Below are 22568 nucleotides of genomic sequence, written 5' to 3'. Positions count from 1 at the left end.
ATATTTTATACCATACACAATTGTATTCATTGTTTCTCCATGTTATATATCCTTGATATGGGAATGACAGAGGTCTGGAGGGGCCATTGTCTAGACATCCAAAAATGTTACTTTTGCTCTCACTGGCATCCTAGCAATGACAACATATTTAGCCTAAACCCCCCTTCCCTGGGCATGGGGATGAGACACTACTATCACCACAGGGATAATAGCATTCACCCTATGTGACTGTATATTGGCTTATCTATATAACCAGGAGACTACCCTCACAACTACACAGATGTTTGGCACACAACACATAATATCCCACATACCTCCACACATTTATACTAAAACAACATACACTGAGGATTTGAGGAAATCATCACTGGCACAGGAGTTAATTTAGTTTTCCCCATTGTTTGTAACATTTTGATGTTGTGCTCAGTGGGCATATTTTACAAGCTAAGGCTCTGTTTCATTTAATGTATCCTTCCTGCAGTATCCACAGTTATCCGACTTTCAATATCCTTTTCTTCCACGTATTTATTTCATCGCTCTTTTTGTGGATACTGACAGTGCTTCTGTAGTCATGCCTTCCACCTCTTTGACTCTGTCATCCATCGTAAATGCATCTTTCCAGCTTGTTTAACCATTCATTTTTCCAGAAGTTCACTTCTGAGTCATCCAGACCATCTGACACACCATCTTCTCATTTCTTTTGAATTCTTCCATGACCGGCTCAGCTTCTGCTCCTTTCTCTGTTTTTTACTTACATTCCTCTTGGGAGAGGTTCTCATCCTTCTGTTCCTTTGATACAACCTTTTCACTTGCTTTTTCTCCACCATCTTGTTTCTTTTCTGATCTCCTTGCCATTGCAATGGTGATTTGTTTTTATTTTCTACTGAAATACAAAACCTGTGCACTTCCTTGTCTTATCTTCTTCCCCCTGCATGGATTTCAGCACTGGACATTGCACATTTTCAGAGTGTCACTGTATCATTGTTATTATATCTAAGATTGCTTTACAAATCCATCTTTTGCAGATGATTCAGATTTTTATTGACATGTTCACCTTTCTGTCATATCTTTGTTTAAACATTTGGCTATCCTTCATATTGTGTAGCCTGAACCATTTCCCCTCTTACTGCACTTTCAGAATTGCATGCTATTTCAACCATGCAGCTGTTCCATTCATTCCTAGTTCATTTAATACCTGCAGCATAGCTTTTGTCCTATTACAGAGTGATAGTCAGTAATCCTCAATCACCTTTATGAACATTCTTGCAAATGAGATAACTTTAAATCTGTGTGTGTGTGTGTGTGTGGGGGGGGGGGGGGGTTGTTGGCTTATTATTTTGTTTTTTCAGCAAAGGAATGGAAACATGCAAAAACATACCCGGGTCTGCTTTCCACTGTATCACTCTGTGTCTTCTTTATTAGTGTTTCTTGATTTCATGGTATCACAAATTTCTCATGTAATAGCTGATCTTTGACTGATAAGTCCTGTAAGATAAGCGGTAGCAGATACTACTGTACATATTCGAAACCAAAGAATTAATGAAGTTAACTTTTTTCTAATTTTGTAATGTTGCAATGTTGCTAAAGTGTATCCCACAGTATGATAACAATATTATCATAATATAATAGTTAATAGTCTGACTGAAAGTGCTACTGAAACAACTCAAACTATAAATTGATAAGTACATTTTTTGGCACTACTTTCCAAAGTTCTACAGTATTCTGATTGCTTTTGCTTGATTTATTTAGATCATATTTGCTGGCTTCTGATCTGTGTTGAAAGTGTTATTTTTCTGAGTTGATTTTTCTCCCACCCTGCCCTCCTTATTGGTATTTTCTTTTTATACTTGGTGGCTTTGCAATTGCTTGCCTCTACTGTATATTTGATCAGTGACACTCCTCTCAGTCTAGTGTCTTTAGCTCATTCTACCTAATATGGAGAGAAAAAAAATGTTTTGCACTTTATTCATCTGCTTACTGTGTTTGTGTTTCTTCCTACTTTATTACTTATTTTGCTCTTGCTGCCTGTTCTTAAAAGTACTTAATAGCATTTATTCTGCTGCATTTATTACTGCTTGTTAGTAGCCGATTAAATTGTAACTGTTATTCTAAGCCTTTGGATTACGCACTTGGGCTTTAGACCAGTTGTTTCACATTAGGAAGGTTTGTGGTCTCCTCTGTTGTGGCAGGACAGGATGCTTACATCCTTCTGAGTTGGGAGTTGCTGATTGAAGGCTTAGTGTCTGTTCTAAAGTGTATTAGTTCTGGTTTAAGCACTTGGGCTTTGGGCCAGTTTTTTTACATTAAGAAGGTGTGGTCTGCACTCTTGTGGGAGGCTGGATTCTGCCCTTCTGAGCTGGGAATTTCTGGTCACAGGCTTATTGTACCTGCTTATTTGAACTGTTTCTTTTTGAAATTGGTGTGTCTTGTTGCTGCAGCATAGACCAGATTCAGGCCTGCTGAATCTAGCTTTGTTTGTATAACTTGAGCACTGACCCAGGCCATCTTTTTTTGGAGAAGGTTCCCCTGCACCCTAGCAGCAGGAGTGTGCAGTTAGAACTTCTCTGACTTGAAGACTGCTAGAGAATGGCTCAGTTTTTAGCTTTTTTCTGGTTAATTGGGTAACTTGTTTAAATCAGTTTGTTTTCTATTGTTTTATATATATATATATATATATTATATATATATATATATATATATATATATATATATATATATATATATATAAAATTGCATTCTATTCATCTGCTTTTACTGTATTTGTGTTTCTTCCTACTTTATTACTAGTGGCATTGACTACAACTCTGATCTGAGATATATAACAATAAGTATCCTTTTCTGTGCATTTAAAGAGTTTTTTGATTGTATCTGCTTTATTTTCTGAAAAAAATATATACTTGTTTCCCCCCTTTCTAAGCTAGTATAGTCCAGTTTTCAGGTTAAGTGTTGAATTCAGGGCTGTGTTACAAATCTCTGTGTTAGCCCATACCTTACTTGGATAGAAGGAAGTTTCTCTGTTCACCTGTGAGAGAGGGGAGCTTTGAGCAGCCTATCTGTCCCTGGAGGAGTAGTTTCAGCCCAGAAATTAGTAGTTTATTGGCCATTTTGGGCTAATTTCTAATCTCTTTCATTTCCCTGCTATAAATACCACTTTTGCCCGGTTTTGCATGCCAGGCAGCGCCAGTTAGTTAGGGTATAACTATTCCTGGCTCCACAAAGTCTCCTCTTCAATTTTTCCCTTGGAACTAGACAAACTTTCAACTTAAGCACTCAAGCCATTAATTTCTCAGCCCAGCACTTGCTCAAAACTCATAGCAAGCACTTATAAATCCTAGCGCTAGACCCTCCTATACTGTACAGAAGGACAAGGCTCTCTAGTCAACCTTACCAGCCATTCAGTAAAACAGTTCACTGTACCTATCCAGGCATGTCCAAATAACATAACCAACATACTAGTAATAGGTGACTCTATAGTCAGGCACACTGACATCCCAATCACTAGCCTGAATAAGGAGAAGGTTACTGTTAGCTGCCTGTTGGGTGCCAGGATCTGCCACATAACACAAGCACTCAGGTCACTCCAGAACAAGTACAAATATGACTCTGTCATGTTCCATGTTGGTGTGAATGACCTGAGCCGTACCTCCCTGGACTACGCTGCTTTGCTAGAGACGGCTTGCACCTGTCACCCTTAGGCTTTCGAATACTGGCCAAGCCTCTTGCCACCCCCATAGTGCTTTTTCTAGGCAAGGCTCAAAAGACAAACCCACCACCATAAATAGCACAAGTAACAAAAAACTGAGGATAATGCTACTCAATGCCAGAAGTCTAAACCTCAAAATGTACGCACTCGAGGCACTCCTCAGTATGGAGAAAATTGATATATGTGCAGTAACAGAAACCTGGTTTAAGGCTCCAGAGAGCACCACAGCACTACCAGGCTACAACTCATACCATACATTTCGGCCACAGAGCCCGGACCGAAATACAAAAGATGGAGGCGTATCTATATTCATCAAGGATGCTAACACCTCCAGGTTAGTGGCACAGTACGATGCTTCAGAGATCATCCACATGCAACTAATATTCAATCTCCAACCAACCCCCTTAACATCAGCCTATATAATTTTTCCCAACTAATCAACAAAGTAACACGTCCTTCTAAAAACCTTTCCTGTGGCAGTATACTAGACTGGATCCTAGTCTCACACCCCCACTATCACTCTGACAGTGGTACTCTTCCCGACACTCTAAGTGATCATATGCCCATCTTCACTTACCGACTCCCCTGTATCTCTCACCACGCCCACAATTATATTACTACCCACAACCACAAAAATTTTAACCCAACAACCTTTTCAGATTCTTTAAAAGCAATTAACTGGAACACTCTAAGGACATTATCCTTAGAAGACGCAGTTTCCCACTTTAACTCTACATTCTTAAAAATACTAGATTCCCAAGCCCCCCTAAGGACAAAGCGAATAAAAAATAATTCTGCCCCATGGCTTACCAAAAATACATTAGCAACCATGCGCCTTAGAGATAAAGCCTGGGTACTTTATCAGAAAAGAAAGACCCCTGATTCCCACATTGAATACAGAACCCTGCGAAATAAAGTAAAAAAGCTTACTATCTCTGACAGACAAAATTACTTCTTTACCCTCCAAAACAATAATAAAACAAATCCACAACAATTCTGGAAAGGAATCTCTACCCTCCTCAACCCCAGCAGACCACACACCCCTACCCCTGACCCAAATGCCCCAGATTTAGACCTGGCTACTCAATTCAACTCCTTCTTCATTGATTCTATTAGCAAACTAACTTCCTCTTTTCCTACGTCTACCCTACCATCCAATACCCCCTCACCCTCTCCTGCCAAAAGTTCACCAAGCACTTCTCTTCCTTCCCCACTCCCATCTACTCTAACTATATCCCCCAACTCTTCTCCCACTCTAACTTCCTCATCATCCTTACCAGCATCAAATACTTTCCCTCTCCACTCTGCTCCATTCTCATTAAAACCTATACCCATTTCTACAATAAAGAAACTCCTTCAAAAATTGAAGCCCGGCACTAATGCACCTGATAATATCCCCTCATACTTCCTAAGCATTGCTGCTGAAGCAATTGCCTATCCCATAAGCATTCTCATCAACCGCTCAATCCTGGAATGTACAGTGCCCCAACTCTGGAAACAAGCCTTTATCATCCCCCTTCATAAAGGCGGTAATAACTGCAGTGTTAACAACTTCCGCCCTATTGCTATCCTGTCCCCCATTTCTAAGCTACTTGAAAAATGTGTCCAACTTCAACTACTACCACATCTTTTAGACAATAACCTTCTTACACCTACACAACATGGCTTTAGGCCAAATCATAGCACCATGACAGCCCTTCTCTCCTATCTTGAAACCGTAAATAAAGCACGTGATTCCGGCCATATTGTCTCTACCCTACTACTTGACCTCTCAAAGGCTTTTGATACCATTTCACACAGTCTGCTATTAACTAAACTTTCCAAACTTAACCTTTCTTCCTCCTCTGTGAACTGGTTCTCCAGCTACCTATCTAACAGACACCAAGCTGTAAAATGGAAAAAGACCACTTCCTCTTTTCTTAGTACCCCCACCGGAGTTCCCCAAGGCTCCATACTTGGTCCTCTTCTCTTTAACATATTTATAAACGATTTTCATAAATCTATCCCATTCTCTAACATCATCCAGTATGCTGATGATTCTACCATTATCTGCTCTGCCACATCTACCCCTAAGCTTCTAAAGCTCACACAAGAAGCTTTCTCAATTACTGAGCATTAGATGAAAATAAACCACCTTGCTCTCAACGCCTCCAAAACTAAACTCATGGTATTTACTCCCTCTAAAACTACTCCCTTCGATACAAACAAATTCTTGATTACTAGTCAAAACAACTCAATCCTAGAACTGGTATCTGAAACTAAGTTACTTGGTGTTCAAATTGATAACCAGCTTAATTTCAACTCCCACCTACAGCTAAATATTAAAAAGACCCACCAAAAGCTGGGTATGCTCTACCGTCAAAATCAATACCTCACAAAGACCTCTAAAATTGCTCTCTCTTCTTCCTTTCTTATTCCCTCCCTTTTCTATGGATCACCTCTCCTAACTAATATTCAGTCCTATCTAAAGAAACAACTTTCCTCTTGTTACAACAAAATCGCCAAGTTCGCCAACGGCCACAGGTCATCCACCCACCACTGTTCCTCTCTCCAAAAACTACATTGGCTTGAACTTCCACATCAGCTCAATTACATTCAGCTTACCCTAGCCCATAAGCTCATTAACAACCCCTCTCTTTGTCCCTCCCTGTCTTCTGCTTTTAAGTTTCACCTACCTGACATAGTCTTAAGGTCAAACAATCAAAACCTATTGGAAATACTTAAACCAATACACCCCCCAGGCAAAAACCTACTATCCTTTAACCTAGCTCGTCTTTGGAACTCACTCCCACCATCCATTCGTACCATCTCTAATCTTTATATGTTCAAAAAATCTCTTCATACACATCTTACGTCCCAGTGGGAATGCTCTTGTTCCCATCCATCATAAAAATATGGAACTCTTCATCCTCCATTCATTCACTTCCTACTCAACAAAGCCTACATACTTATTACTTCCTTCAAATCTAACCACACTATACAACAAAACAATCCTACCTCTTTAAAGCCCTAACACACCTCTCATTTATTGTACTTCATTTAATAAGATTGCATTATTGAATGTACCTCAAATGCATAAGCAATGACTGTATTCTCTTTTACATTGTATAAGTATCTTAGCTCTATTGTTTACACCTTGTCTGTTAGTTTGCTTTAAGAGCTTTTTCAAGTGTATGTACCTATTCTGTATGTCTGTTTTTTGGAGCTTTTCTCCCCAGGACTCCATTGAAAACGGGTTCTTTTAGGCCCAATGGACTATCCTGGTAAACCAACTGCAAATAAATAAATAAATAAATAATAACGGGCAAAACTGCAATTCAAATTGTAGCTTGCTACAGATCACCCACCATGTCCCAAGACCCCCAGTCTGCATTTCTGGAAACACTGGGAAATATAAAGGTCCTACCAAACACCATAATATTGGGTGATTTCAATTACCCAAACATTAATTGGGAGAACTATTCAAGTGCTAACTCCCTTGCCCAACATTTCCTAGAATTTATAAACTCAAATGCCCTGGATCAACTGGTCAACACTCCCACCGGAGGTAACAACATATTGGACCTGGTCATCACCAACATGGGCGACCGGTGCTCCACACCGGAGGTCAACCCCTCACTGGTTAGATCTGACCATAAACAAATCACTTTGGATATCCACATTCCGCCCCACCCCTGGACAAGGAAACCACCATGAAAAACTTTTCAAAAGCAAACTTCACGTTACTTAAGACCGAGGTGAAAAGCTTCAAAGCCCCCATGCTAAATTATAACATTGTCCAAACTGCAAAATCCTTTACTAATGCATTCTACTGGCACCAACAAGAATGCATGGCTCGTGCTATCTCAAGCAAAACCAAGACTCACTCCTCTAAGAAAAGGAAACCCATCTGGTGGACTCCTGCCATAAACAAGCTATACAATAGAAGGAGGAAACTAGTACAGAAAAGAGTAAAATCCTAAGAAGGGAAGACATCCCTGATCAGTATCAGCAAGAAACTATGATCCCTCATAAAATCATCCAAGGCAAGTTTCGAAAGAAAAATTGCCAAGGACTCCAAAGATAACCACAAGGCATTCTTTAGATTTGTCAAGAATCTAAGTAGCAATGCTCAGATCTGCTCGGAGTTAGTGCGGAATGGTACAAAATACATTGAACTGACCGATATTGCCAACATCCTGGCAGACAGGTTCAGGGCAAACTTCACTCTCCCACCCCCAAAAGGGCCCATAACCATACCAGAAGACTGTAGTGCTCCTGAAATCACAGATATTCAGGTCAAAATAGCCCTCTCCAAAGGCAAAACACAGCATCAAATGGGACCGAATGGTGTCCCAGGCTGCGTCCTAAACGAGCTCAAAGATGAACTAACCCCTCACCTAAACACACTGTTCAAACTCAGCCTCTCCACAGGTTACATACCCATAGAGTGGCACACAGCAACAGTTATTCTGCTCCACAAAGGTGGAACCACAATAGACCCCGGGAACTATTGCCCTATAAGCCAGATTAGCTTGGTCTGCAAGGCTATGGAGCGCATCGTCATGGAACTCATTAACAGAGACATTGGGAGCCTCCAAACACTGGACCCTACCCAGTTCGGCTTTGTTAAGGGCAGATTATGCCTCTTAAATCTGGTGGACTTCATTGAGACAGTTACCAAGGCAATCGACGAAGGAAAGGTGGTGCACACAGCCTACCTAGACATCGCAAAGGCCTTTGACAGCATTCCCCATTCTGGTATTATAGACAAGCTCACCAGCCTGAACATAAACCCCTACGTCACAAGATGGGTTGCCAACTGGCTCATGGACAGAACCCACATGGTAAGAGTTGCAGGAGCTAGGTCTGACTCTAAACTGGTTACAAGTGGCATTCCCCAGGGCTCAGTCCTAGAACTCTTCCTGTTCGGCATATAATTCTCAGAGGTACAGGCAAGCACATGAGGACTATGGCTGACCAAGTTCGCAGACGACTGCAAACTAAGGGCTATAATTGACTCTCCGGCTGACACAGACATCTTCCAAAAGGGTCTCACTGAGACGGACACCTGGTGTCAAAATCATGGCCTCAAGCTAAATGCCAAAAAGTGCATATTCATCCCCTTTGGAAAAAACAAAGTACCCACAAACTACCACATAGGTGGTAGTCCCCTAAATACAGAAGACGTAATAAGGGATCTGGGGACCTAAGTAGATAGTGAACTCTCCTTTGATAATCACATTGCCAAAGTGGTTAGAAAATCCTTCTACGTGGCACACCTTATCACAAAAGGGTTCACATCCAGATCAAAAGAGGTCATTGTGCCACTCTACTCATTGCTCATCAGACCCATCATAGAGTACAACACCCCATTTGGGATGTATCTTACAAGACACCTGCAACAGCTGGAAAGACTACAGAAGTTCCTCACCAAGAGAATCACTGGTCTCAAACAGATGCCCTATGCAGCTCGACTGAAGAAACTCCAGCTGTACTCGGTTGCATACCACCTAATCGGAGGTGATCTCTGCCTGACATACAAGGCCATGTCCAACCCAGAACTGATGGACATGCTCCACCTAAAGAAAATCTTATCCCCTCAAGCCACATGCTTTAGGGATTTAAACCTCACCACAACAATGAATAGGACATGCTGGAGGGATAGATTCCTGTCACAGAGACTTCCCATGCTTTGGAACAAGATTCCAATCTACATTAGGTAGAGCTCCTCACTAACACTCTTCAAGAGAAACCTTGACGAGTGGATGGGAAACAGAAAGTTTATCCTGGGGATCACTTCAGTGGCTCTGCTGTACAGAGGCACAGGGAACTAATCTAAGGGGGCGGTGAAAGCCAACACATTCTAGCTAGGCTTATAAATGTCTTCGGGCAGATAGCCTAGTACCTACCTATGAACCTATAAGGGAAGGGCAAGATCTAATCAGTTTTTTGTAAAGAAAACTCATATAATATAATGTTTTTGAGTATATTAATAAGAATTTTGTCATCATTTGCAAATTTGAATGTAATGGTGTGGGAATAGTTTAAAGAGTGCTATGTTTTCAGGTATTCTAGTTTTTCTATAGGTAAATCTACTAGAAAATTAAAAAAAAAACCTTTATGAGCATAATTTGGAAATGAAAGGTCATCAAAAAAATAATGCTCTTTGTAAACATGGCATGGAATATAGTAATTTTTGGAAATATAATTTTAAAGTTGTTGAATAAGTTCATTTAGATGTGAGAGGGGATGATTTTAATAATCAACATGAAGTTAAAGAATTACAATGGTAATTACTATAATTAGCTTAATCCCCTGGACCATATAAAACTGTTAATATCAGATAATGGCATTTTACAATAGAAGGGATATATATATATATATATATATATATATATATATATATATATATATATCCGTACAGATCCTCAAAAACAATTTTCACTGAATGATTATCGGTGGGGAATATTTACCCAAAAGTGCTTTTCACCGAAAAAGCACTTTCGCGTAAGTATGCTTGTTCCGGAGATTGTACTACGGTGCAAGTAAGGGAAAATTCCCTTTTCCCCACTGTAGTGCAATCTCAAGAGTGAGAATATTAAAGCAGGGGGGGTGGGCGGCACAGTCCCCCCACATGGGGGGTGCAGGGGGGCTTGCCCCCCTGCATAAACATAGATTTGTTTTGTTTTTTTAACACACTTTAACGAAAGCGCTTTTTCAGTGAAAATCGCTTTTGTTAAAGGGTGTTCAGTGATAATGGATTTGGGCTTTTGCACTTTTGTGCAAAAGTCTTAGATCCATATACATATATATATATATATATATATATATATATATATATATATATATATGATCCGTACAGATCCATCACGGCACTTTCTGCCAAAGTAGAAATCACAGAACATACAAAACTGAAAGTGCTGTTAACCAAAGCAGCACTTTCAGTTGTGTATGTTGGTTGTGCCGGTCGCACTACAGTGCGATTAAGGGAGAATTCCCTTTTCCCCACTGTAGTGCGACCTCAGAGTGAGAATATAAAAGTAGGGGGGTCTGGGGGCACAGCCCCCCACATGGGGGTGCAGGGGGGGCTTGCCCCCCTGCATAAAAGAAGATTTAGTGTTTTTTTTTTTTGAATGGACTTTAATGAAATCGCTTTTTCAGTGAAAGCGCTTTCATTAAAGTGCGTTCGGGTATTGTGGATTCGGACTATTGAACTTTCGTTCAGTAGTCCTAGATCCATATATATATATATATATATATATATATATATATATATATATATATATATTCTCCTCAATCCAAACTTTCTGCACGATGTACTGTGGTGCTCGGATAATAAATACAAACTGCACAAATCTCCAGCACTGTGATTTAGCCCACATAAGCTAAAAAGTAAAGTTTCAGTTGAGGGGATCAATGAGAATCGAATTGTGGGTAGTACCTACTGTGGACACAGTATTCCTTGCAAAGTAATTTCCAAAACTAAGTCATTCACTTCAGTTCACACTACAAAAATATTTGATATGAGACATCTTATTACTTGCTCAAGTGAGTGGGTGATATATATGGCTGTATGTCAGTGTGGGTCTTTTTATGTTGGACAGACATCTTTGAGCATGAGACAGTGGATAGCATTACATATCAGTGATATTAACTGTAAAAGGGCACATAGTGCATTATATAAGCATATGCAGGTACACCCAAGGGCACAGTTTATATATTTAGGAATAGATAAAGTGGTAGGGTCTGACTTGACAATAGCACATATACACAAGATTCTCACTAAGAAAGAAAGAATATGTATAGTTAATCTGGGAGCATTATTCATGCCAGGACTGAATGAACATTAGTAAATTAAAATGTATAAATAACTCCTGTCATCATCATGACTTTGTACCTTAACTTGGGGATTTTTTCCAATGTTAAAAGTATTTATTAACTTTAGGTTGTGTGAACTAAAGTGAAAAGTAATGTTTGTATATGTAAAAACAAGACATTTCTAATTGTGTATTATGCATGATTTATACTGGGTGGCACAAGTGTATTGTTCTATTTAAGAACAAGTATATAAAGGATGGGCTTCCTCTTTCTGGAAGTATGCCCTGATGACACCATGGGCGAAACCTTGGTGTGTTGGGTGTGGCAGGACATGTCTGCCATTAAAAGAATGGAATGACTCTTTCCTGAGTGTTATGTTTTTTTTTATTTTTAGTTATTTTAGCTTATGTGGGCTAAATCATGGTGCTGGAGATTTGTGCAGTTTATATATAAATATATATATATATATATATATATATATATATATATATATATATATATATATGTATATTTACTTATTTATTTAACATTTGTTAACCGGGAAAGTCCGACTTGGAACAAGCCAGTTTTCAGCGAAGGCTCGGGGAGAAGTGCTCCAGATGCATCTCTTTGTAAGGTGGGAGGAAACCGGAACACCCAGAGGAAACCCACATGAATGCAGGGAGGACATACAGGGCTATGGATTGTCTACACCAACATTTGTTGTCCTTTTAGGGTGGACATTGTGACATATACTAGGTTCTCAGCATAATAATTTAGCAAAACCCACCCCACAATGGATCCTGTTATTGCACAATCACAGCAACCTCCACACAGGATACTCACGACAGACACACACACACACACACACACACACACACACTTGCCAGTACTGAGATTCAAGCCTTAACCTAGCTATGTATTGCTACTATAGTGTATCACATTTATTGCATGCACCACAGAGCTCATAGGATGGATGTTGTCCCAAGGTAGTTCTAAGGTGAGGAACATCACCAGCCCTTATAAATACTGGCACTGGGTGATGTAGTAGGTGAGAGATCCCAAAAATTATTTTATACCCTACACACACATTTACATTTGCCAGGGGTAAGGTTCAAACCTCTATCTAACAATCTTTAAAGACCATTATATTATGCATTTACCGCATGCACCACTGACCTTACATGGTTTAGGGTTGGCAACAGGTACTTCTAAGATGGATGATATCTTCAGGACTTCTAAAGTCAGGCTCTGAGATGTGTACTGTATGTAAATGGGCCCAACATCTTTGAGGCACAGACATGCATGTGTAGACATATGTACACACACAAACACTTGCCACAGATGAGATTCAAACTCATACCTATGTAGTTACTGCTACTACATTGTTACTCATTTATGGCATGTGCCATGGAGCTTATATGTTGGAGAGCTGTGACAAAGTATCTTTGAAGGTGACTAACATCAGCAGCAGTGCTAAAGAAGGGGTAAGGGGAGAGTAGTAAGTGTCACTGTCCATAAAATCAGGTATCATCAAAAACACGCACACTGTCTCACACAAACACACACAGTTTCACAGTTGCCATCTCTGGGATTAGAACTCCTACCTAACTAGTATGCTACACTATAGTATTACGCAGTTATCCTAAGTACCATGGAGCTTATATGTTGGGTAGCTCTCCACAGGTATCTTTGAAGGTGACTAACATCAGCAGCAGTGCTAAAGGAGGGGTAAGGGGAGAGTAGTAAGTGTGAATGTCCATAACATCAGGTATCATCAAAGACACACACACTCTCTCACACAAACACACACAGTTTCATAGTTGTCATCTCTGGGATTAGAACTCCTACCTAACTAGTATGCTACACTATAGTATTACACAGTTATTGCAAGCGCCATGGAGCTTATGGGGCTGGCACTTGTATAAAGGGTTATTTCAAGATGACTGACATCAACAGGCATGCTAAAGTAGGGCAGTTGGAGGTGTAGTGACTGTGAGTGGCCTCAAAATCATTCATCTCCACACAGACACCCACACACACACACACACACACACACACACACACACACACACACACACACACACAGAGAGAGTTTCACAGTTGCCATGTCTGTGATTAGAACTCCTGCCTAACTAGTAAGCTACACTGTAGCATTACATATTTATTACAAGTGTCATGGAGCTTATGGGGCTGGCACTTGTCCAAAGGGTTATTTCAAGGTAACTGACATCAGCAGGCTTGCTAAAGTATTGCAATGGGAGGAGTAGTGACTGTGAATAGCCTCAAAATCATTCATCTCCATACACACAGTTTCACAATTGCCATGTGTGGGATTAGAACTCCTACCTAACTAGTATGCTACACTATAGAAATACGCAGTTGTCGCAAGCACTATTGAGCTTATGGGACTGGCATTTCTCCTAAGGGTTATTTCAAGGTGACTGACATCAGCAGGCATGCTAAAGTAGGGCAATGGGAGGTGTAGTGACTGTGAATGACCTCAAAATTATTCATCTCAACACACACAAACACACACATGCAGTTGACATGTGTGGGATTAGAACTCCTACCTAACTAGTTTTCTACACTACCGTATTACATGCATATCGCAAGCGCCATGCAGCTTATAGGGCTGAGACTTGGCCAGAGGGTTTTTTCAAGGTGACTGACATCAGCAGGAGTGCTAACATGGGAAGTGTACTGTGTGTGAATGGGCCATAAACCATTCCTCTGGAAACACACATACTACTCATTCACACACAACTTTACATTTGACAGGACTGGTTATACAAATGCTAGATGAATACTGATTTGTACTATCGTGTTACACAGTTATCACAAACACCACAGACAATATATGGCTGAGGGCTGCCAAAACCAATGTCTACAGTGATTGACATCAGCACATCATGTGATATTGGCCAGTTGGATATGTGGTGGGTGGTACAGGCCTCATGATGGGCATCTCTTTGTCACTGTCTGTCTCTCTCTTTGCCACATGGATATGTGTGAGTATTCCTATCTAGTGTGTGTGCAAAGCATGAATGGTGTACAATGTGGTGTGTGTGCACAGGCATCTGCAACTGACAGATATGTATAGTCCACTGTGTTGTCAGATATGGGCTTCATTTCTCTAAGTGTAAGAGCATGCCCAGTATGACCTTCTGTATTGAGTGTGTGAATCCATTCCAGGTAGGTTGTACTCCAGTCCAGGATTTGGTGTTCTATACCTACAGCTAGCAACCTGTTTTCTGCAGGATATCTGTAGATAGGTTGACAATATGGAGTCACAATGGGCGACAGATAGTGATATACTGCAACTGTTGTGTCTGTGCTGCTTGTGTTACAAGTTGTTAGCAAAGGTATTCAGACATATGTACTGTTTTACACTGTGATGCATTATGCCATCAGATACTGAGAGATATATTTATTTGCTCACAGTTATTTCCTGGGAAATACAAGATGAATGAAGCTGTGTCCAGTATTGTGGTCTGCAGCCTACATATTCTTGCACACTCATGCCATTCTGGAGGAGTAGCTGCAGACACTTTCTGATGAGTCTGTGTAAATGTTCCAGCACCTTGGTACTGTGGTGGGGATCCACTGCTTGTACATATATCGACATAACAGAATGGCCATATCCTGCTGTGGCCATACCTCTCAACTGTACAGATTCAGCCAGGTTACCCAGAGGCAGAGCTCATTTATCTGGTCAGTTCCCCTTCACTTTGTGATTTACAAACAGGTTTGTAGCCACCCATTACTGGGTTTGCAGGCAGAGGTAGTATGGGCACACATCAGAGTTTCAGACTTCACATACTCCATGATGTCCATGCTTCTACACCCCCACTCTGTTATTCTGTCCTCTTCCTGACATTATGTGAGCAATATCTGAGAAGTATCCCTATAGTTGTCCCTTCATCCCAGCAATATTTAGTGGTGGTCCACAGTTCATGCAGTAGGACATGGTGGTTGTGCCACTGGGATTTGTTCACATGGCCTTGCATTTGTTGTCTGTTGACTGTATGTTGTTAGTTGGGACCCCATGAGATACCATACATTGGCAGTAGGGATGAGGCACAGGCCTTTGACAGAGGACTGTAAGCCATTTGGTAGTGATGCAGGCCATCTGTAGTAGGTCAGTGCATTCTGTCACTCCTAACTTCCAGGCTGCGAGCCACTGGATTCCCCTGGGGTGACAGGTTAAGTGTGTGAGGTGTTAATTGCAATAGTTCCTGTCCATATTAATTCATTGGTCTGGATGCTGGCAGGGTGCTGCTTAAAGCTAGGGACACACCTGCATGGGACACCTCTTCAGCATGCTGTATTCCCATACATAAGTGGGGGTCATACTGTACTTATTCCCAACAGCAGGGATATGACCTGTGATAAACGTGTGGCTGATGGTGGGGTGAGCTGAGTGCATATGTGATATGGAAGCGTCTTGCAGCTGACTCACAGTTATACCTGGGACATTCCCCTTATGCTGCCTTGTGTGGGGCCATAGGCAGTCTCTCATTACTTCATAAATGTGCCTTTTGTGGTCTGCCACTAATTGGACAGACTACATCAGTATTCCATACTACACAGACAACTAATGTGCTGCTAACCTGTATGTACAATTCCAAAGGTGTGTGCAGTTGACAGTTACATTTTATGTACTCTGTCTAGGGTACTTTCACCTGTGTACTGTGTGTATGTCTGGGGCCACATTCATGGCATGTCCATCTTTCAAACGGTGACAGGTATTGACATCTGGACAGTGAGTATGGATGTCTGCTGACATGGGTATTTCTATGATGCATTGTGGTTGGCACTGCAGTTGGAACATGGCCCTGTCATCAACAGTATTTGCCATAGTCCACCGAGATACAACCCTCCATGCCTACATTCTGACCACTTCCAGACAATATTAAACAAACAACAACCTAACACACAGACCCCTGCATATTGTACACATGCAGCAATCTATCTTGTAAATTGGGCCAGCGCAGGTAATCTGTGCTCCACTGTTATTAAACCCACATGTACATGTTACTGCATTTCTACATAGGATTTTTTTTGGCGGGGGCACCTGATGACTTTAAACATTTGCCATGACTGTACTGGTATTTCAAGTACTCTGTTGGCTTCCATTTTGTTTTGTATTCTGACCTGTCATTCAGACTAGACACATTTCAATAGAGTACAGATCCTAGGTTTTATTGACCTACATTTCAGTTTCAGACTTCTTACACTTCAGAACTAACATACAACTGCCAGACCTGTTGTTGTCTGTCTGTGTAGGTCTGGAGAGGGGGCTTTTCACCATTGTAATCAATTGGAGGCCTTAGCACAGCTTTTCTGTGTGGTCATCTACACCTGTCCTGCTGGCTGAGGCTGGTGTTGGGTATGTGAGCCTCAATGACATGCATGTGTGTGTCCTATGGACACACATTTGGGCCTCCACATGTACTGCAGTGGGATTTGTCAGCTTGTCTAGTACTGCCTACTTTGTTGACACCAGTATTTGCTATGGATTTTATGCTGCCTATAAAGGTGCCATCCCATTCAGCCACCTGATTTCCTTGCTTGCTCACATCCATAACATAGATACAACTAGCAGAACATACTATTCCATTCAGCAATTGATAGGAAGAGTGACTTACCTTGTTGCTGCACCAGTATTGAGGAAGGTGCAGGAGGGCTGACTATGTTGGATGTACATAGTACACTCCCTATACTTGCTAAAGCACAGGTAGTGTCATGTTTGGCATCCGTTTTACTGTATGTGCGCGTCAGTGAGAGTTGTCATTCCCTGGGTCTCTACCGTGTCAGTGTATGTGCTATGCATTACCTCTTTGCCAAAGGCTAGGCATACTGGGCATGCCTCCTTCTGCCTACATGGGCAGTGTCAGGTTTTTCCTCTGAGTCCCTCTGTGCCTGTGATGGCCTTGGCAATGATGGGGAACTGTGTGGCCTTGCCCCATGCTGTTCCTGCTGCAGCTGTTTCTGCAGGATCATATTGTGTAGCATGGCACATGCAGTGAACATTTGTGTACATGTAGCTGGAGAGTACTGCAAGGCTTCACTGGATATGTCCAGGCAGCGGAACCATGACTTGAGCATCCCAAACACATGCTCTGTTATGATTCTGGTTTGTGCGTGTGCCTCATTATGGAGTTCTTGTTTGGGTGTATGCATTTCTGATGGGTGTCATCATCCATGGCTCCAGTGCGTAACCAGCATTCTCCACTAGGTGGCAATATGGGATGTCCCCACTGGCAAATTTCTGGTACACCTGTGTCATATGCCAGATGTGGGAGTTGTGATATCTTCCAGGGCTGCCAGCACACACATTCAAGATAATGCCCTGGTCATCGCACATGACCTGGCAGTTGATGGAGGGGAAGCCTTTGAGGTTTATGTAGACCCTACCCCGCTTGCTGGGTGGTGCCTTGATGTGTATGTGTGTGCAGTCTATAGCACCCACTACCTCAGGGTATTCTGCTGTTTGATGGAAGAGATGCATATTGCTGGTCAACTCCTCAGAAGTGTTGAGAAAATATATGTGCTCACCAACATGTGCTGACATGGCATCCAGGAACTGGTGGAGTACCATGGATGCTGATGCCTGTGAGAGCCACATGATATCCCCAGTTGGCCTTTGGAAGATACCTGTGGCTAGTATTCTTAAGCCTACACATACCTTGGTGTCCACTGGGATGGGATCCCCTCTGTTGGTTCTTTGTGTGAGGAGTGGGCCGGCACAGCTCAATAATTTGCTGTAGAATGTCCCTGTCCACCCTATAGCCCTCCACTATCTCCAGCTCATGTAGCCCCTGGTAGGTTACCCTGGGTCTGTACACTTTTCTCCTCCTCACTGTGGGTTGGTCATCAGCATTCACATATTCATCACCCTCAGTTTCTTCCACATACTGATGTATGAGAGCAACAGCAGCCCCTAACATTCTGTTAGTTTTGTCAGGTAAAATGTCCTTGTCTGTGTACACCAGTTGTGTAGAGTTTGCGGGAAAAACCAGAGTGAAAGGTGCTTGAATAGTTTATAGTAGTGTGCTGGGGTGGGCTGCTGTCTGTGTAATTGGTTGATTCTGATACATTTCACCTGCCAGCTATGCTAGTTCTCTTTGATTGACTTTCTACTGCTGTTTTCCCTTCCCATTGCCTTCCCATTAAAGCCCCGAGGCATGCATGCATACCCACTAATCAGATGTGAACAGAGCTGCTATTTCCTCTGTTTTTTTTTTTTTTTATTTAAAACCCGGTGCACCGCACGCACACCTGTTTAGGCAATGTAAACGCTGCTAGGCAGCCTCAGACACACCCCCTTCCTTAGCTGTGCTTAGCTAAGGGCAAACACGGGCCGCAGAACTCCAATAAGCTTACAGCATGCATGACACTCCCCCTTATGAGGTCATTTACCTCTTATAAGCTAACACTGAGAGGAAATCTGTGATTCAGTATCAGACCCCTCATTTGCATAAAACAGAATGCTAATTCATAGTTGCCATACTCACACTGAGCTTTCCGTCTTAGCAACCACTATTCCCTGGTAGTATTGTCTTATGTATGCCATTAACTATCATGGCAAAATACTGATTTGGGTTTAAAAGCTTATTTCCAACTTTTTTTCATATTTTCGGGTCGATCCCATTTGCGCACCTCTGCCCTATGCTTAAATGGCCAAAATCGGCCAAAAAAAAAAAAAGAAGTTATTTTTTATAATTTTGCAACTATTTCCCATGCCAATGAACATATATTTTGCCATTGGCATACCTACTACATTGAATACATGCTTTCTTTGAAGCTGTCATGCCTCCGTTTTGTAATTTTCAGAAATGTATTCGGTTAGTAACCAAATACATTTCTGTACACTATTCCTGCACAGACACCTGCCTGCTTCCTGGATTGCTGATTAACCTCATTTACACGGTTTGCACCAGCAAATGGGGTAATTAGCATATAGCAGTGGTGTCCATGCAGGAATAGTGTAGGAGCACATGTGCATGTCCTGGGAGCTCATTCCTGGATTGCTCGTATGCCAGATTGCCTGCAGCAGCTCTTCCACTATTCCTGCACTCCGTACAGAGCTTGCTGAATCCCGGGGATTGAGTGTTTATTGGAATAGTTGGCAATCGGTGAACTAATAGGAAAGTGTATTCATTATTTCTACAGTTGAAGTGTGTTTTGTAAATTGATAAGTGATAATTCATAAGGTGCATATATATATGTATATATATATATATATATATATATATATATATATATATATACACACATAATACCAACTTTGTATGAGTTCCAAATAAAGAAGACGTATGTTAATAAGTTCATAAGCACAGATTCATAAAACTAGAATTATGTACCTGACCTCCTACCCATTCATCTAGTTTTTTTCTTTAAAAAATTGTAAGGTTTTAGACTTGTGCATTTAAAGAGGATTACTTTCCACATTATTGGATTGTTCTGAATAATATATTATTGATATAATCAGATTTTGTTTTTCTAACCCCAAACATATATTTTTTATATTTATATTTTGTAGCACTTTTGTTTATTTCCAGATTTAATGTCAATTGCAGTAACCCAGTCCTAGCTGCATTATAGGATATAATCAGTTTTCTCCTGAAGGAGCAATAACGGATTGTAAAAAGATTTATCTGTCACCATCTTGCCTTATAAACAAGGTTTGACAATGATATAATTTGTTTTGTGAATTTTCTTAGAATTGATTCTAGGTTATTTAGCTGATCTTTTTTTGTGTGTGCAAATACACTATTGTATTCCAAATGGGTCTGACAAATTGAATAGTTTGTCTTATAGAAATACTTTTCATTAATATTCAAATTGTCTCTTTACTATAGACACCACCAAATCTGTATGTCTAGAAAATGAAAATTGAGATGTTATTTTTATACCCAAGTCCTAGCACGCTGTTATGCCTACTAATAAAACATCTTGTAGCATTAATGGTGCTTTTAATATCTGTAGTACATAATAATTACAATTGTTTAAACTGAACATGATACATGTGTTGTCAGATGATTTTGCTATTTCAGCCAAGTCTTTGTTGATGCTGAAAGTGTTCTTGCTTCTGATTTTAAAACCAAGTTTACATTTATCAACATACTTGTTTAGTCACACATAAATAGCTGTGGATCCAAGACTGATATTTGTGGAATAATAGCCATTATTTATAATAGGTCTTAGGAATGCCCTTGTGTTATTACAGAATGTGTCTTTCCTGTTAGCCAATTATTTTCCAGTTTATCAAGTAAGGATTGTATTTATTATTAATTTTACTTAATAGCTACATTTGTGCCTTAGCCAAAATCAATAAATATTACTACTGTGGCTATCCCTAAGTGAACCGCAGTTGTTATATGATCATAGAAGTCAATTAGATTGATTAGAGTAGATCTCCCTTTGGTAAAAGTGTAAAAGTTGACATCAAATAAAATTATCTAATGTATTCTGTTCCAGTTCTTTTTATTTACATTTTCCAAAATGCATTCCAAACTGGAAGTTAGACTGACTTCTCTGTAATTAATCATCTCTGTTGTTTTACCATTTTTTATGTATTGGAGTTACATTTGATTTCGAAGAGCTTGGGGTTGTACCAGTTTCCAGCACATTAAATATACTTTGCAGTAGAAGTTTTAATTCTGTAGTTAAATTTAATAATAGAATGACAGGTATTTTATCTCACCCGTTGATATGTTTTGATGCAACCTTTTTAATACTCTTTCTGCAGTATTTTGTGTTATCATTGAGCATATTTGATGAAATGCTTATAATTGGGGCATATTATCAACTTCTCTTGAAATAGTTATACATATATTGGTAACAATTTTGGTAAAGTAATTTGCAATCAAATCATATCACATCATAAACAGAGTACTAATTTTCCTTTGAGAATCAGTATACTTATACTTTTTTACCCTTCATATTAGTTGCTAACTTTAATTTATAACCTATTTTCTCCTGTTTGATGTTATATGGAAATTATTTACTAATTTTATTAAACTTGTTGGATACATTTTAAGAGTGTGATTTAGCTTCTTCTTCTTTGACAAATGTTGGTTCTTTTTGCTCCAGTAGTAATGACATGTATTAGTTTTATATTTATTTTCAATAACTGTTATCTCAATACATTCATACAAAATAATATCTAGGATACTATAAACATTGTTGTCTACTCTTGAATCAGTCATTCCAATTCACCTTATTTATATCCTCTAATTTTGTTGTAATCAATTTTCCATAATTTGTTAAAGTTTTTGTATCTTCTTAAATCAAAGCTTATTGAGTTATGGTCAGACTTTCCCAAAGTCATGTAAACTTTAACATTAATTACCAGGTCTACATTATTTGTTGCAATTAGGTCTAGTAATTTATCATTGCTTGTATTATTTCAAATAGTTGAGTCAGCCCACTGAAACAGTACCATATCAAAGCACAGCTGTGGATTACAATTCATGGAACTTAAATTCTAGCAATCTACATCTTGGTAATTGAAATCACCCAAGAGTAACAATATTTCAAAATGGATACTATTATCCATGTATTGTAAAAATGCACTATGTTTATTATTGTGCATACGTGGTCTTCAGTAACCTACTGATACTCTGATAGTGTCCTTAAAACCTTGCAAATCAATAGTTATTGTTTTCCCTATAATTACTTATTGAGACAAGTGTGAATGATGTTAATTCATGACCCTTTAAACTCTCTCTTAAGCACTCATATTTTTGTATCCAGGAAACAGTCTGATAACATCCATGCTTCTACTGTGACTCCCAGATCACATGCTTCATGATGTATGATATCTTTCAACTCAGTATATTTATTTCCAATACTTTATACATTGCAAAAATACCCTTTTAAAAGTTATTTTTAATTCTGTGCCCCTTCCTATTTTCTTTGTCTGCTTTCTTAAATGATGAAATTTAATCAGATTTATTTCCTGTTGTATATCTAGAATCATAGAGTCTTAAATGAACCTGTTCTTTTGATTAACATTCATGGGTCATGTGCACACTCCACCAGTTAGTTATTATGTCTGTCATATAAGCTGCACATA

Source organism: Protopterus annectens, chromosome 3.part0, assembly GCF_019279795.1.
Source record: "Protopterus annectens isolate FY-2018-M chromosome 3.part0, PAN1.0, whole genome shotgun sequence".
In the NCBI taxonomy this organism is placed as follows: domain Eukaryota; kingdom Metazoa; phylum Chordata; order Ceratodontiformes; family Protopteridae; genus Protopterus; species Protopterus annectens.
The sequence above is the reverse complement of the archived record's forward strand: the minus strand, read 5'-3'. Positions refer to the sequence as shown.